Here is a 15,959-nt window from a genome sequence, read left to right as displayed (position 1 = left end):
TGACCAGACGTGGGAAGCTTGAAGCAGGCCCTGGATGGACTTGGGTGGAAACTGAGACTTCAGAGAAGGGGACACGATGGAATGTCCAGTGCACAGACTGGCAGAGCGCTGGTGCCCACGTGGTTGACCTGGTCCTTCCATTTAAGGTCCAGGAAATTGCACTTTGTCCCATGCCCATGCTCAGATGTGTCATAGCTATTTTTTCCATTCTATCCTAGTTCCTGGGCTGCTTTTTTGGAATAAAACTGGTCTGCTTACCTCTGCCAGGGGAGTGGGCTGCTACATTAAAAGGGGAGTGAGTGTTTCTTGGGTTAAAAAAAACCTAAAGAGTTTCTGGGGAAGCTCAAGGGATGTGAGTAGGAGCTGATGACTCCCTGAACTCTCCTTTCTCGGTGATTCTTCATCTGTAAAAATTCTGGGGAGCATCCCAATGTCACCTGCAACCTTAATCATGGGTCTTCCAAATACTTAAAATTGCTGAATAAAAAGCAGCATTGCACAATTTTAGTGATGCTCAAACAGATATCTTTTTATCAATGTTTGGCCATTTTAAGAAAAAAACCTGATGGGGTTGATCAGATGATCCAGCAGTTGTTCCAATTCTTAAATGCCATGGATCTAAAAGAAGGAAAACAGGGGTGAAAAAAGAACATATGTTGATGGTGATTGTAATGTGTTCCCGCCTCATTGGTAGGAAAATCCAGTTACGATGTAAATGTCTAGAGTCACAACTTCTGGGCTGAAGTTTTTCATGATATTAATATAATCTCATCGCATTGTAAGGATCACAAACAGCAAGGTTCCCCTTTAAGGTCACTTGTGACCCATAGCAGCATCATGATCTCTTCTGGGTGATCTCTGCAGCTCCCTCCCAGCTTCTCTCCTCTAAGTTGGCAGTTTAACCATGTGGCTGGAATTCAAGCACAAGGGAGGGAAGAAAAGACAAGACAAAATCAATTACTTATTTCAGAGATATAAGAGATCCTTCATAGTTCCACCCAGAAACTGAGGTGAATCAGGAAATGGATGGCGTTTTTCAAATCACATGAATCAGCGCCCCAGAATTCATCATTTCCACCACGTGTTTGGTTGGATTTCTCATTCTTTTACATTAACTGCATGGCTTACCTAACACAGTTTAGGGAAAGCTATGATTTCATTTTTAAAGGAAGAGAACTAAACAGTTTTGTTTTGAAATGATCACCTCCATTTTTGACTGTGATGTGCAGCAGCTTAACGCCAGAATTTCTTCAGTGAGTAGTTCTAAGGAAAAATCCCAGAAATTGCGTTTGGAAAAAGGAAACACCTGTGGATTCTTTTAAATAATTTTTGTTGTAGAGAGCCTACTTCTGTGTTGGGCCCTGGGTGAGTATTTCGCTTATGTCACTTTCTTTTTCCTTTAATGTTTACAAAGGACCTATGTGACATCAGGTTTGTTTAAGCTCCTGATGAAGAAACTATACCTCAGAAAAGTTCAGGAACTTTCTCCAGGTCACAAGGTAAAGTCATGACTTCAGTTTAGTTCCGTTTTGCTTTAAAACTAAGGATGCACCCTAAATTATTATTTGGTTTCTCCCATTCCTTATTTTTATTATTAATGTATTTGTAATTCATTATCACTAAAAATACATATTTTAATAATGCTTTGGTATAGTCTGTAAAGTACCTGTAAAATCGACCCTCCCAAACATACACATAAAGTTACATAACTTATTGAATTAAATGTTACTAGCCCTCCTGGGTTATGGAGTAGATAGCTACTTCCTTCCCACTGCTTAGCTCTCTATATGCAGAGAATTTTTTTTTTTAAACGCCTTTAACTGTAGTGTTGAGGGGCAAAGAACAAGGAGTAGTTAAACACATTTGGGTTCTAGTTTCTTTCTCCCTTTGCCCTGGCATCTGGAGGATACAAGGTCGGCATATCCACCCAAGGGTTGCAAGGTCAGGTGTAGGGCAGTGTCCTCCCTCCCCTTCCCACCTCCCCAGGGACAGAGCAGTCCGCCTAGACCTTGGCCAGCCTCCTCCTCCGGGGGGAGCGCTCCTGGGCCTCTGTGCCACGTAGACAGGAGAATCGGAATGTCGGGAATGGAGCTAGTGCCCCACGTGTCAAGCACATAAGGAGGCGTGTTAAGCTTTTCATTAAGGCCCCAGGAGCCCGGCAGCTGCCAGGCACCAGGCTGAGCGCTCCCAGCACAACCCAAGGAAGAATGCACCTCCGAGGCCCGCCCAGCTACTGACATTTCCTCCGGACGTCTTAAAGGAAATCCGAGTGAGGCCTTGAGTACCCACAGCAGCTCCATCACCAGCGCTACAGAGACTGGAGTTCTGAGGCTGGGCTGAGCTTTCATGGAAACCTGCGGAACTACTTTCATTTAATTCTTTTATTAAAAAAAATATTTCTAGAAACTAAAGACAAATCAATGTCAATTCGTTTTCCGATTGGTTTTCTCTTGGATCTGCGTGGCTACAGCGGGAGCCATGACACCTTGTAGCTAGAGATGGGTTCTTTGTCTTGTAGCTGAACTCAAGGGCACAGTCTTGGGCACGCTGGGCCACTCCCACTATCGGGAATCCCAAGACCCGGCCACTGGCCCTGGAGCGGCTGTGTGAATGTGGGCCGTAGAGCTTTCCATTGTCACTGCGGTAAGAGGGTCGTGGTGGGGACGTTCATGAGTTTCCTTACGCAACGGAAACTTGAAAGCCATCCTTTGAGGCCGAGATGGAGAAAAAAGGGCCCAGAGAGACTGTTCCCCACCCCCATCCAGAAGGAAAGGGTCAGGAGCGGCCCTACAGCTTTCCCTACCGAAGTTTTGCAACAGAGTATCAACAAATTTTGCAACAAATTCCAGGAGTCTTGAAAGGTACTCTGCTTTCCAATTAAGAATCTTTTCACCTGAGCACTCGCTCGATAAAGGCGAAAGGTTCGGCAAAAGGGCAGCAAGTATCAATAACATTTGCCCCATAATTGGTCGAGATGACTTTGTCCATCTGGGGGCCCCCTCTCTGGCTCAGCGTGGCCACCTGGGGCCCCCTGACCTGCCTCCCTGGTTCGCTGCATCTGTTCGTTTCTCTAACTCAACTCTGCTGAAACTGAGCCGATCTAGCCGGGAGGCACACCCCCAAATCGCTCCTCCAAGAACCCGCAGCAACTCCCTCGGTCTTTAAGAAGTTTCCAGCTCAGAGTGCGCAGGAGGATGTCGCACAGAAAGAACAAAATCACAGAGTCGGAGTCGGGAGGACCCCGAGGCCCCTGCCCCCGCTCTCATCACACTGCCGGATTCAGCCGGGGGACGCGCACGTACCTGGAGCTGAGGCCGGCGGAGTGGACGCGCCACATCTCGGGTCTCCGCCCGCGCTGCCTCCGGCCCTTTATGCCGCCCCCCTCCCCACTCTCCCCAGGTCCCCTCCCCCCGCAGCAGCCACGTCGGAGCTGCGGGACCGGGGGCGGAGGAGCTACAGAAAGTCTCTTCAAGGCGGGGGAGAGGGTCCCTGAAAGTCCACGCTCGGGCGCAGTCGCACTGGGCAGGCAGCAGTGGGGCCCCTGGAGTCCAGGGGGACGCCGGGGGAGCGGAGGGGGTCCGGTCCCGGGAAGGGGAGGTGTCAGGGGAGGGGCCCAGGGAGGTCAGAAACGGGGTGGAGCGCTCGGGTTTCAGCCGGGCTGCGAGGAGGAGGAGGAGGAGGCGCGGCGGAGGGGGCGGGGCCTGGGGCGGGGCCTGGGGCGGGGCGAGGCGGCCCCGCGCTCCCGGCCAGTACTCCCCGCGCAGCTCTACTCGCCGGGAAGGCGGCGCCGGCGGCGGCTCCTCTCCCTGCGGCGGCTCCCGCGCGCCGCGCTCCCGCCGCGGGTGGACTCCGCAGCCCCTGGCCGCTCGCGGTCCCTCCCCGGCGGCGGCCCCCACCCTCCACTTCTCTCGGCTGGGGCGGCCCGGCCCTTGTGGCCCATCCGAGGGGCTCCCCTCTCCCACTCGGGCTCCTCTGCGGAGCTGGCTGGAGCACCCAAATTTGCCTCCTCGCCCGACCCCGTTGGGCGCGAACCTACTCAACCCCGGTCCGGCCGTGCGCCCGGGGACGGTGCGCCTGGCGCTCAAGCCGGCGCCCCAGCCCGGAGCGCAGCGAGTTGGGGGTGGCTCTGGGCAAGTGGCGGGGGGCGGCGGCTGCTGCCTCGACTTCCCTCGCCGGGCGCTGAAGAAGACCCTCAGAGCCGCTCCGGGTCCCCGGCGCTGGATGACTGGCACGAGGAGCGCGCCTCCCACCTGGTGAGCGACACCCCCCCCCCGCTCCGTCCCCGCGTGGCCGTAGCCGCAGCCCCGACCGAGCCCCTGTGGGGCCAGGACCCGGGGGCGGCAGTGGTCGGCGGGTGGGTCGAGTCGATCTCGGGCGGGGTCGATCTGCAGGCACTGGGCGGGGGGCAGCCCGGGGGCAGGGTCAGGACTACCGTCAGTGCAGGGGCGCGCACAGTTGAGCTAGTACACGGGCTGGAAGTTTGTGTCTCTGCCTTTGCAGAGGTCTGAGTGTGCAGAGGTAAGGAGCGGAAGCGACCCGGTGGGCGCCCGGGTGGTGGGAGAGACGGCACCCCTACCCAACACCTTCATAAGGTGCGCAGTGGAGGTCTTTGCACGCAGCCGGCGCGTGTCCAGGCTCGCATCGTCGGGAGCTAAAAGCAGGGGTCCCGGTGGCCGACACTTCGCAGTCCGGTAATCGCCGCCTGGGGCAAGGTTTTTCTGGGCGAGTTACTGGGGCTTTGCGGCGCCCGCGAGAACCCGGGAGGCGGTGGGACTTGGGCTCAACTCCACCGAGCGCTTTGGTTAATGAGGGAGACTGAGGCTGGCGGTCGCCCAGAACGCCGCGGCCAGGGATGTAGGGGCCTGGGGAACCACTTGCTCCATGGGCTGTATCCAGGCCACTCCGTTTCCGCGGGCATCTGTACGCCGCTCCACGATTTCGCATCCCCTGGCTCTGGATTTCGGGGCCGGAGGTAGATCTGGGCGCCGGAGGGAAGACGTGCGATGGAGCCGCCGCCGAGGAGTGATCTCCCCGGGATCGCTCCCCGCGGCGCTCGGTGCCCGGCCTAGCTCAGTCAGATCCCGATTCCCCGGGCTTTGGCGGGAAGCGCGTTCACCTCCTCGCCCTTTCCTCGCATTGTACCTGGATGCGGCTGTTCAGAGTTGGGATTTAACTTTCCTGCGTTTGCGGCGTCCCCGGGATCCCCGGCAGGGGGCGCTGAGAGCGAGCGCAGGAAGAGGGCGAGAGGACGCTAGGAGCCCTCGGTGCTGGGTGAGTGGGTGGAGGTCCGAGTCAGCAGAGCGAGACCAGGAGGATCTTGCAGTGATTTCACAGAGGTGGAGGATGGTGGAGGAGTTGGTCAGTTGATCTGAGGGAGCTGTCAGCCTTGTTAGAAGAAGGGACAGGAAAGGTGGTTTCCAAACTCAAGGCCCTTAAGTAGAAAGACTCCTTTCAGAGACAAACGTATCCTTGTAAACTGTTCCTGTTTGTGCATCTGTCTTCCTCCCTGTGACCGCTGTATTTACTCAGAAAGAAATCGAAATTGAGTGAAGATAAGGTGAGTTATGTTTAATATTGACATTAAGTTCTCAGGTGCACATTAGTTAAAATGCCAGGAGTTACAAATAATTGTCGCATCTTTTTTTTTTTTAATTGAGGTTTATGTTGAATCTCGTATTTAAACAAAACAATTGTATGTCACAGTTAGCTTATCCAGAAGAGTTCTGTCACGATGGCCACCTTTGGAAACGACAGATATGTTATTAATTATAGATTTAGTCTTTCCTAAGGAGACACAGAAAGACAAAAACAGACTTTACCAGGGAAGATTTTTAACACCTAATTAGGATTGCTAAATTAATTGCTAGTTAATGCCACTTTCATTATTGAAGAGAGGGTAAAATTTATCATACACCATTTTGAGTGACCAATTCACACTTTCAGTTCAGGCAGATAATACCTTAACTTGTGTATCATTTAAATAACTATTCCTGTCTATGTCTGCGTTTACTGCAGAGGAAACAGGGATTTTGTACCCCCAAAGATTTTTTGCCATGCTTGTCTTAAATGAAAAAGCAGTCTGAAATGTAACTGCTTGGGCCCCTTGAAGCTTTTTTTCTTGAGTTTCTTTCTTGCAGAAATTTTGCCACGAAATAGCAGCTCATCCACACTGCTGCACGGGTCACGCTCATCATTTGCACACTCATGGAATCGTGGGGGTGATGAACTGGTACCTGCTTTTACATGCTCTTAGCCTCGTGCGTACTTCCTTAATAGGGAGAAGGTGGATGATGCTAATCATTTTATGCCTTTTACAAACTACAGTAACTTATTTGGTTGTTTTAATGGCAAACAGCTGTGAGATTCCTGCTGTGAGCAAAGACTTTGGTCTCCTTTGTGGTAAAGCTTGCCTTTGTCCAAAAGAAGTTTCTGAGATGTTCAAAACTTGGTAAAAATAAACCTGTGCTCTTCACTGCTGTCTCCTTTTAAAATGATTTCTTCTCCATGTCTGGATAGAATGAAACATAGAAACATATCGTGCAGCGGCTGTTAAAAAATGTCGGCCGGTGGGGCATGATGAATTACGCATGTTCTAAACTTTTGCTTAAGTTTTAGCGTTTGTAGACCTTCTGAATCCCCATTCACAGCTTTGCAGTGAGAAATCTTGCTTCACTTTAGATTCTTGATAGGAGATGTTAAAAAGCAGCAAACTTTTCTCTGTGTTGTATGCTAATTGCTCAGAATAACAGATGCCAGTTCCTTAGGACTCTCTCATATGCCCCTGATACTAGAGAGAGCTGCTTAGCTGAGTCCTTACATAATTTTTATTAACTTCGTGATTATTTTTAATGATTCCAAATGTCTGTTTTTGTTGTTATAAAGTCATTGAAATTAAGGCTTTGCTTCTGATATGCATACGGGAAAGTGGCGGAGGGGGGAACAGACCTTCATTAAAGGTCCAGCCAAAGGTCTAAAGGCATTCCATTATGGAAACAAGTGATCAGCAACTCTAGAGTTAACTAAGGTTAGGAACTAATCCCTAACAAGGAATTTGGATCACAGAATCCTCCAGTTTGTGAGACAGAACAAGTTAATTAGTTTATAATATGTCAGAGTCAAGGATTCCGTTTTTGGAGTAGTCTATGCACAAGTGTTTGAGAAAAGTCCCACATCCTGCAGTAAATCCCCCATAATTCTTGATTCTAAAATCACACCATATTTGTGTTTAAAAATACTCCTGACATTGTTGCTACAGGTACGCAGACAAATTGCTTAGAGTATAATTATAACACCAGAGTGACACGTTTTTATGTTTAGAGTTAAATAAAATTTTTTAAAGTGTAGCTTTTGCCCTGGAGCAAATTGAGTTGCACTGAAGTGCAAAGTGTGTGCACGGAACCTGGTACATTTCTGTCCACAAGTGTCTACTTGCATATTTATATAGAGAAAGCGAACAATTTTCTTGAGTCCTGAGATGAGTACACATAAGCACTTTAAGTTGTTTATACTATCTTTGTGTACTGTTGTTGATAACGTAGGCATTTTCACATATGTCTCTGGCAACCTTTTAAAATTGAGATGCAGAAGTTTTGTTGAAAATTACTGGCTTTTGTCACTCTGCTTGCTACCTTGTAGAAACGATCAGCTGTAGATAGGGGGGGCAATCTGCTGTCTCTAATTCCTGCACAAATTGGTGGCATCTTAAAGATAAATTCAACAGGTGAGGAGTAGCTAGTTCATTGGGAAGCAGTTTGAAGAAGCAGCTTTTGTTGGTGCTTGCTAAAGATATCACTGATTTCTTTGATGAATTTATCGGGTACTGGGTATCTTAGATATATATAGAATCAATTTCTAATGACAAGAAAAGAGGAAAGAAATTAAAGTAAGCTGGAATATACATAGACAAACTTGTTTTGATTCAGAATTTATGCCAAACAGAGCAAAGCAAACGAAAACTTGATCCAAGAGAAGGTCCAGTATAACAAGTAACTTATTATAATGTACTGGTATTGACACAATTAAGCTTTGCCATCTAAAGGTTCTAGAGCTAGGGAAACTTGGCTCTGAATTTCACAGAGTATTCTGAAGCAACTTCAAAGACAAGTTATATAGTTCCCTGGGGTGTGACATTTATAATAGGATGAACCCAATGGTGGGCTCAAGAAAACAGAAAATTTTCTCAAAGGAATTGCTGTTGTCTTTTTTTCTTTACCTTCTTTTATTGTCCAAGATTAATGGTTGTTTGACAAGAGCAAAGTTGAGCACTTTACTTCTCTTTCCTAAGTTTTAAAATATATTAGCTTAGTACTGTTGCATTTGGAAAAAAGTAAATCATTCCATTCTTTACTCTTTTTTTTCCTACATGTACTAGAATTGGCTTCCTGATTAATATTGAAAACCACTATATTTTAAAAGAGAATAAAGTTTTAGAGGGTGAATTTCTTTTATTTCTGGAAGGCCATGGACTCACTAATCTTTATCTTCCCATCTGTCATTCATTACTTGTCACCATCTCTCTGGGGAATCAGCTACACTAGGATTCACGTAGAATGACGAGGAGGTACACATTGGAACAATTTTATTTTATGTTGCATTTTTATGTCCATTTGAGAGTAGATTACATTACTGCAATAGGTAACTCAATTACAGATATGTATGATAAATAACCAGGAGACTGATGCTATCAAAAGGCAACTGTACTGGAGAAATAATACTGTATTTGCTGAGATGTGAAATTAAATAAGTTCTAGGAAAGTGACCGTCAGAATTGAGCAAGGACAAATTGTTCACAGGAAATAGAGCCTCTTTCAATCAGTTCACATTCACCCAACACTTGGCAACGATACATGACATGCCTATGCAAAGAAAAACAGAGTCAGAAAAAATAAAAAGCAGTAAGAAAAATTCTGCTAAACCATTTCCTGTAAGTTGTCTGCAGAAACATAAGATGGTTAGTGCCTGCTGTAACTTCCCGGAAAAGATCCGTTTCTCACCAACTGACCCCAATACAATTCCATACAAAGAACTTCCCTTTCTGTAAAAGAAACTGGAGATGTGACACATCTTGGGGAGGGCTTCCAAACCTGTGCTCAGTCAGCCACCAAGGATGCAGCTGCCCCACGGCCAGGACTACTCAAGCACTCAGTGCCAGGCCAGCATCCCCGACAGAGGCCAGGGATATTTATGGCTGGACATCCTGCAGCCAAATGGGCTTTAGCATCACACCCTGCTTCTGTGATTCCTTTTACAGGGCTGAGATTTAGATCTGCTGTAAAACTTTACCGATTGTAAAGCTGAGAACATTGTTTTTAACTGGTAGCATAAAGCAAAAATAATTGCTCTGGATGTCAACCGTCCTTTCTTTGTTCAGCAGACGTTGCTCTTAAGCCATGGCTCATGCCAGTCGGGGTATATGTGGGAACTGAGTAAGAATTTGCTTCTGAGACGCCTGTCAATTCCTGCCTGTTCTAGCTGTGGACTTGACTTTGGGAAAGTTAGTGCTAGGAAAGCTGGGTAGAATAAATTACCAGAAGCCCGGGCTTTAATAGAGTACTTGCCTAATTGGGCAGGGCAGTTGGGAGAGGCCTTGGCCTCCAATGAAGCACTTGATGGCCAGGGAGAGTTCCCCACGGGACAGGCCCGCCTACTGTGCTGGAGCGATGTCAGCGGTGGTTGGACAGGTTGCAGGCCAGCTGGAGAGGGGTGGTGAGGGCAGCAGCAGTTCACAGTGGCGTAACTGTCCCCGTGTGACTGAGGGGTGTCAGATAGAGGTCCTGGGAGGGCCCTGCACAGAGGATGTGGGCGGAGCATGTGGATGGACTTGGAGACGGCCAGGCAGCAGTGGTGGGTCAGGATGCCAGGCCTGCATCGCCCCTGGGGGCCCTCACCTTAGAAGCAGGTCCTCCAGAAGATAGAAGGGGAGGAGTAGCCAGGAAGTGGGGTAGGACTTCCCTACAAGAGTGATGAGGATGTTGGGTTGCTCCAACCCAACGTGCTGTATTTCTTTTTTTTTTTTTTTGTGGTATGCGGGCCTCTCACTGTTGTGGCCTCTCCCGTTGCGGAGCACAGGCTCCGGACGCGCAGGCTCAGCAGCCATGGCTCACGGGCCCAGCCGCTCCGCAGCATGTGGGATCTTCCCGGATCGGGGCACGAACCCGTGTCCCCTGCATTGGCAGGCGGACTCCCAACCACTGCGCCAGCAGGGAAGCCCCATGCTGTATTTCTTAAAGACTTTCACCAACAGAGAATGGAAGCTTAGCAGCCACATGAGACTGCCACTGGTGAGTCTTCCATGTCTAAAACAGCGCCTGGCACACAGGCTGCCCTGGGTTCATACGTGTGTGAATGAATGAATCAGTAGATGCCTTTATGTGGTATATAAATAGTACAGACTGCGATGTAGTGTCCTGGATAAAGGCTGTGACCTTACTAAGACTTTGGGGGCCAACCGTGGAAGCTGAACACTATTTAGGTGGAGAAAAGTGTTTCAAATACCCCCAAACTGATTTATTTGCAGAGTTTTGAAATAAAGATGACTTTGTGAGTCAAGGACTGTGCACTTCACGTATCCTAATACAGGGCTATTTGCACCGTTGTAAATGCTTGTTCCGTCAATTGATGACCTTGCTGGACTTGGAGATTAGCATAAAACACTTTATGTGTATTCAAATAGTTTATTAAAACATAAAAAAGTGAAATTCATGGATGTTGTTTACTTATTGAGACCAGCTCCCCTCCCCTCGCCCACCCATAGGCACAAAAATTCCAGGGAATGTATTGTATCCTCATGATGTATTTTCACACATTACAGAGACTTTTAGAAATTCTAGAATATTTTAGAACTAGGGAAGCCTTTCTTATTTTATTTCTGTGATGAGGCCCATAAGCCTTGTCACTTAGTTGGATTTATAGATTTAATAAGCTGAAACAGATGAGTGGATAAATAAAATGTGGTCTAGCGGCAATACAATGGACAACTATTCAGCAATCAGATGAATGAACTCTTGATAGAGGCTGCAGTAAGCATGAACTTGGAAACATTATGCTTAGTGAAAGAAGCCAGTCACAAAAGACTGCATGTCGTATGATTCCATTTATAGGAAATGTCTAGAAAAGGTAAACCTGTGAAGGCGGAAGGCAGATTCGCAGTTGCCTGAGGCTGGGGCTGCAGGTTGGAAGGCACTGCCAATGGGCAGGTGGGACTTTTCAGGGCAATGGAAATGTTCTACAACTGCATTGTGGGGATAGTCACACAGCTCTGTAAAATTTACTAAGAATCATCGAATTGTACACTTACAGTGTGTGAATGTTATGTCATGTAACCTAGACCTCAGTAAAGTTGTTTACAAAAAAGGAAATCTGGGACATAATCTCTAAAGTTAGAGTACGTGAAACCCCATGACCTAAACAAATCCTGCTGTGTTTCCTGGGAATTGTGTCTGTGTTTCCAGGATTTTCACAAAGCCTAGTGCCTTGGCCACCAGAGGCCAGGACAAACAGCCTCTCTTTGATCCCATGGCACTTCCTGGGAAGTGTATCAGAGCTGTGATCTCTGTCATGAAAGCAAGCAAACCCAGGTTGTTTCCAGATGAGACCACGGAACCGAATCAAATCCATTAAACTCATTGGCCCACCTGGCTACTCCATGTTTGCTACACCCCGATTTCCAGTCGTTTGTTAGAGGATACTTCTCTTCTGCCAGTTTTATTGGTACATGGACATCGCTCCAGGAGTGGGGGTGGAAATCTTTGAAAACATAGTCTCCTGATCTCATTAGAGCTGCAGGGTCTGGGACTCCCAGAGCATGGCTCTGCTCGCCAAGGGATGCTGGTTTCCTGGGATGGAGCAAAGTGCACGACACCTGCTTCTGTATCCTTGTTCACTTAGCAGAGCTTTTGCTTCCCCTGGTGAGGTTACCTCTAACAGCCAGAGCCAGTGGCACAATGCATATTTTTGAATGCCCAGAGCCTGAATGGTTAAAGTGGAGAGTGCCTTTTTTTTTCCCCATTAGAAGAAGAGCCATAGGATCACTTCTGGCTCTTTCCATTTTTCTTTGACATGTTTTTGCAGTTTAAAGGACAAGCTGAGGTTAGGTTATGGGTAGAGATACATATGAATTGCCTCTAATTTCACTCTCTTGCCCTTCCCTCCTCTGTTTCAGCTCCCTTCCCCATGTGAAAGGGACTTGCCAGGCTTTGTCCAGGCAGTGGCATCTCCAGTACCTGGCTCTTTGCTCTGGGGATTCAGAGCTGCTGCTGGATGCTGTGATATCGTAGGTGTCATCGACGGACATGTTCTTTGGCTCAGTCTTGTCCCTGGGCTGCTTCATGTTGGCTCGTATAAGTCAGTCCTCATCTAGGTCAGTTACAAGCATGACGGGAATGCGGTGGCTATTTAATTTCATCCCAGCATTTGTTTCACATCTGATGGTGCTCTCAGGCTGGGAGAAGCACGCATCGGCTTATCAGGTGAGAGAAGCACTTGTGAGAAGGCAGTGGGAACCTCTCCGTCCCTCAGCCTCGAGTCCTGATGGAAGAGATCGGAAGCCTTGGAGCTATGCTTCTCAAGGCCCTTCCTCTTCTCCACCTTGAACTCTCACTTCCCTGGCCCCTGGTCACAAAGCTGGTGCCAGGAAGGTGAGGATACCTGAACCCAGATGCTTCAGTTGACAATATTTCCCACTCCACCTGTCTATCCCCACTTTCCTTGCAATGCACATCTGAAACCAGTGTAAATACCCCTCGTGAATGGAAATTGTGCCGTAGTCGGGGGTGGGGCTGGGTGAGGGTGGATATGGGAGGTCCCGGAGCTCCGCACCTCCAGGCAGGGCACATTGGCTGTCAAGGCTTCCCAAGCAGAGTCCTAAGTCAGGCCTGGAGCCAGATTTACTCCCTGTGTGCTGGCAGTGATGGAATTCCTAGCTTCTATTGCCAGCTTGTGAAAGGAAATCATTCAGGAAACTGCAAGCTGGTGAGTAAGAATTGCAAAGATTCATTCACTTGAAAGCTGACGCCTGAAGCTTTTATTTAAGTTCGAACAATTTCTCCAGGCCCACCTGCTGGGTTTCCATCTCCTTGTGGTTTATCTTGGTGCAGAGGAAAGTCCGTGGTGGTAAAGGGCTCACGGTGGGGATCTTGGCGGACACCCCCCAGAGATGGTACTGGCAGAAGGGCCTTCTGGATGTCCCACACCTCACTCATCCCTGACCCAGGAACCTGTGCAGTAAGGTCCACTTCTTTTGAACTCCGTGGAGTAAATACCAGTGCTTGGACGTTAGTTGCTAAAGCTGTAAACCCCAGTTAGACCGTAGAGGGGAATAGTCAGTCTTCATAGTGGTTAGACACCTTGTCAATTCAAATACGTTGAAGACATTTTTAAGAAGAGTGTCTGTCAATGAATTAATTGTTTATTGAGGGAGGCTCAAGGAAATCAATGCTTTGAACTTGGACCATGGCTAGAGGAGAGACTGACTTGCCCAACATGGGGAAGAGAATACAGAGAGTAACATACCTTATGTTTTTGATTAGGAAGAATAGTACTTCCCAAGGCCTACGTAGTATTTAAAAGGGACTTTTTTTTTTCTCATATAATGAAAGTAAAAACAGAAGATCAAACACTTTAGATTCAAACCCACTTTAGAAGTATATTTGATTTATTTGTTTGGGTTTGTGAATGGGAGTAGTACTAGCTTTGGAGTGAGTTTGGGAAACAGATAAAACATTCTTCGTTTAATCTTTGGGACCCTGAGTTCCTTGATAATCTTTCAGAGAAATCTCAGTTTTTCTTCTGGTGGCCAATTACTTTGCTCTTTTCTGTCAAGAGGAAAAGAATATCATGGCCTCTTACCTAGTAAGTATGGATTAGAGGAGAAACTCAGTCAGGTGCAGATCTTGTTTCATACTTCTCCAGAGTGTCACCCATATCTTTGTCCTCTATCAGAATGCCCAGCTCCATTGGTGCATTGGTTGGGGTCAACATGAAGAAGGGACACAGAAAGGAAAAGAGTGCCCTGAATCCTGGGAATCCTTCTGTGCTCCAGAGAACGTTGGTTCCATTTAGTCTTTTTTTTTCCTTTTAATAAATTCTATACTGACTTTTTCTGTCCTCCTCCCGCAACCCAGACAGTGATCCTTTTTTTGCAAAAGCAATCACAGCTCTGATCCTTCCCGTCATCAGCGAGCTTGTGATCTGCAGAAGAGCCACGAAGCACCATGTCACACATTTGCGTGGGAGCACAGCCCTAGTGGACTGGGACACTGGCCAACTTGCCCTTTGGAGTGGGCGCCATGGAGGTTGTGACCCACAAAGTGAGGCTACGAGTTCACCCCTGGATGATCTGTAATCTGGAGTCTCTTTGATTTCTGGTGGTAGTGCGTGAACGTTGATGCAGGTTTTGGATTTGCTGCTAAGTGCCTTTCAATGGGCTTTTAATTTTTCATTTTTAAATTAAAAGTGTATGTTTGCCAGAAGAACTGGCTTCGGGGCCCAGAATTCCTGCCTGGAGGTTGTTGGAGATGGGGCTAAGTGGGAAGAATAAAAATCGTGATTGGAGGCTTGGCAAAAATCATCATTAAGAGGCCCGGGCAAAGGGCACAATTAGTGCACGGCTCAGATCGGAGACGGATGTGGGAGACCCGCAGGGCCAAGTGCCCTTTGTGGGTTCTTCTTTAATTGCACCGTTGAGTGAACACCCAGTTTAATTAAGCCTGCGGGGGTAGACTTACGATAACAAGTCAAAAGCATGTTAGGGAAGGCTGCTTGCTTGAAAGGGTATGGGAACCCCTCGTGTTTATCACTGTTACTCTTAAGGTGAGTGCTACCCTGTCTTTTTATTTTATTTAAAATTTTTTAAATTTTATATTGGAGCATAGTTGATTAACAATGTGGTGTTAGTTTCAGGTGGACAGCAAAGTGATTCAGTTATACATATACATGTATTTATTCTTTTTCAAATTATTTTCTCATTTAGGTTATTAGAGAATATTGAGCAGGGTTCCCTGTGCTATGCAGTGGGTCCTTGTTGGTTACCCATTTTAAAGATAGTAGCGTGTACACGTTAATCCCAAACTCCGAATTCATCCCTCCCTGCCTCCCACCCACTTTTCCACTTTGGTAACCATAAATTTGTTTCCTAAGTTGGTGAGTCTGTTTCTGTTTTGTAAATAAGTTCATTTGTATCTTTTTTTTTTTTAGATTCTGCATATAAGTGATATCATATGATATTTGGCTTTCTCTGTCTGACTTACTTCGCTTAATATGAAAATCTCCAGGTCCATCCATGTTGATGCAGATGGCATTATTTCATCCTTTTTAATGGCTGAGTAATATTCTATTTTTTGTTTTGTTTGTTACAAGGTATTTATTTATTTATTTATTATGAATTTTTGAATTTTATTTTCTTTATTTTTTTATACAGCTGGTTCTCATTAGTTATCCATTTTATACACATCAGTGTGTACATGTCAATCCCAATCTCCCAATTCATCACACCACCACCACCACCCCACTGCCCCTTTCCCCCCTTGGTGTCCATACGTTTGTTCTCTACATCTGTGTCTCTATTTCTGCCCTGCAAACCGGTTCATCTGTACCATTTTTCTAGGTTCCACATATATGCGTTAATATACAATATTTATTCTTCTCTTTCTGTCTTACTTCACTCTATATGACAGTCTCTAGATCCATCCGTGTCTCAACAAATGACCCAGTTTTGTTCCTTTTTATGGCTGAGTAATATTCCATTGTATATATGTAGCACATCTTCTTTATCCATTTGTCTGCTGATGGGCATTTAGGTTGCTTCCATGACCTGGCTATTGTAAATAGTGCTGCAGTGAACGTTGGGGTGCATGTGTCTTTTGGAATTATGGTTTTCTCTGGGTATATGCCCAGTAGTGGGATTACTGGGTCATATGGTAGTTCTATTTTTAGTTTTTTAAGGAAGCTCTATACTGTTCTCC

The 15,959-nt window shown here is 46.9% G+C and overlaps 1 protein-coding gene and 1 non-coding gene across 3 annotated transcripts in view; one reads left to right on the top strand and one right to left on the bottom strand.

Moving 5' to 3' along the window:
- Window positions 1–1,009: 1,009 nt before the first annotated feature.
- Window positions 1,010–1,079, bottom strand: LOC114893523. Its single transcript, XR_003792940.1, has one exon. It is a non-coding gene; the product is annotated as a small nucleolar RNA SNORD123 (small nucleolar RNA).
- A 2,719-nt stretch (window positions 1,080–3,798) lies between these two features.
- SEMA5A (semaphorin 5A) overlaps window positions 3,799–15,959 on the top strand; it is a 471,369-nt gene continuing 459,208 nt past the window's right edge. For both annotated transcript variants that reach the window (XM_029215912.1, XM_029215913.1), the window contains exon 1: window positions 3,799–4,253. The gene's annotated coding sequence lies outside the window, so the exon portion shown is untranslated. The remainder of the gene's footprint in view (window positions 4,254–15,959) is intronic.

Source organism: Monodon monoceros, unplaced genomic scaffold, assembly GCF_005190385.1.
Source record: "Monodon monoceros isolate NGI ecotype Baffin Bay Population unplaced genomic scaffold, NGI_Narwhal_1 Super_Scaffold_12, whole genome shotgun sequence".
NCBI lineage: Eukaryota > Metazoa > Chordata > Mammalia > Artiodactyla > Monodontidae > Monodon > Monodon monoceros.
Note: the sequence above shows the minus strand (reverse complement) of the source record. Positions and strands in the feature narration are given on the sequence as shown.